Raw genomic sequence first — 1,842 nt, 5'->3', positions numbered from 1 at the left:
TGTCCAGAGAAGCTGTGAATATCCCATTCCTGGAAGTGTTCAAGGCCAGGCTGGATGGGGCTCTGAGCAAGCTGGTCTAGTGGAAGGTGTCCAAGCCCATGAGAGGGGGGTTGGAACTAGATGGTATTTATGGTTCATTCCAAACCAAACCATTTTTTGATTCTATACTGAGTTATGTTCATGCTTATACTAAGTTATGTCCATGCTTTCTCAGGAGAAATTAAATAGGATAAAACATTGTTCTTCCTTAGGCATTTAAACCTTTCTGAGATTCCTGAATTCCCTTCCTGAATCTGGTGGGAGATGAAAATGCCAAGTAAATCACAGCTTTCAGCTGTTCTTGATTTAGTTTAGGACTATTCCATGCAATTTGGCACTAAAACTATATATTCTAGGTTTGAAAAAATCACCACAACAGATCAAAAAGTATAGAAACTTGCTAATACTGACACCAAGTAAACACTTCCAATTCCTCACTTCTGTCTATGAGAAGCATTTTTCTTGCATTATTTCCAAATATTGCCTTTTAGAAAATGTTTAAATATGAAAAATCAAATGTGTGTGATTCTGCTGCATGGCAACAATAGGTGTAAGCAAGAAATAATACCAGATGGTGGAAAGAAAGAGTTTTACTTTTAAATGCAAATATTTATTTATGAAAATATTTATTGAACTCAAATAGTTATTTTTTAAAATCTACCAAATAATATAAAAAGTAATGAGTTCTTCTTTGTTTTAAATAACAAACAAAAATTCAAAGCATCTCTATTCACCTAACAAGAAAACAGGTAAGCTGTTATTGATATGTGTTAACCTGAATTTCCCAATTGCCTTGATTTATGTGGAATTTAATGTTATAGTTAAAACCCAGAAAGATTTTACATTTATGCGTGGTTTGGCAGAAACAATATGCCTTCTTCCTCATTTTTCTGACAAAATACATTTTTTTACAGTAGAAAACCATCTGTGTGTATTTAGTTGGGAAAAGAATCCCTGTTTTTCAGCCTTCTTTAAAGGCAAGAAGCTCAGTGCTGCTTATCTGAGCAGTGAGCAATCCCCTGAATGTTAACTGCTCATTGTTACTGCTGGGCCATGATAACAGGGTAGCTTATCCCCTCCATCCTAGGAAACCACAGCAGGTGATGGGCCTCTATCATTCACCATAATTGTTAGGGATTACTGATATTGCCCTTTCCAAGAAGAAGATGGCAGCAGTTCAAGGATGCAAGGAAATATTTAGATGGCATTGTTCAAACCTGAGAGTTTTCTGCACCTTCCTGAAATATTTGTGCTACCTCCACTTCATTGTAATTTATTTTTCATTTTTATGACACCATCGTTATATATGATACTGTCTTTTAACCCTGAAAATCATGGATGGAAGATAGCTGCTTTTAGCTGGTTTGGGTCTTCTGAAAATTGATATTTATTTAGGAACAGGAGAGTTGTTAGGCTGTAACATGTATTTTAGCTTGTGTAGCTACTGACACCCCTCCCAGGCGAGGGCAGCCAGCCTGCAGAGGGCTCAGCAGATGAGCTGGACAAGCTGCTGCTCCTGCAGCCCTCCCTGGCACAGGCTGTTTCTCAGGGGCTCTACATCTCACATGCACCCACAGCCAAACCCTCCCCAGAGCCAGCGGCCCTGGGCCAGCCTGGTGCTCACACACTCCTTCTGGTCAGACCACCTTGTCCTGACCCTCCTCTCCTCTGAGAAGAGCTGGCAGAGTTCCACCCCTGCCACCCTGCCTGCAGCTGAGGCTGTACCTGCAGCTGAGGCTGTACCTGCATCTGAGGCTGTACCTCCAGCTGGGGCTGTACCTGCAGCTGGAGCTGTACCTGCAG

Source organism: Parus major, chromosome 1 (assembly GCF_001522545.3).
Source record: "Parus major isolate Abel chromosome 1, Parus_major1.1, whole genome shotgun sequence".
Lineage (NCBI taxonomy): Eukaryota > Metazoa > Chordata > Aves > Passeriformes > Paridae > Parus > Parus major.
Note: the sequence above shows the minus strand (reverse complement) of the source record.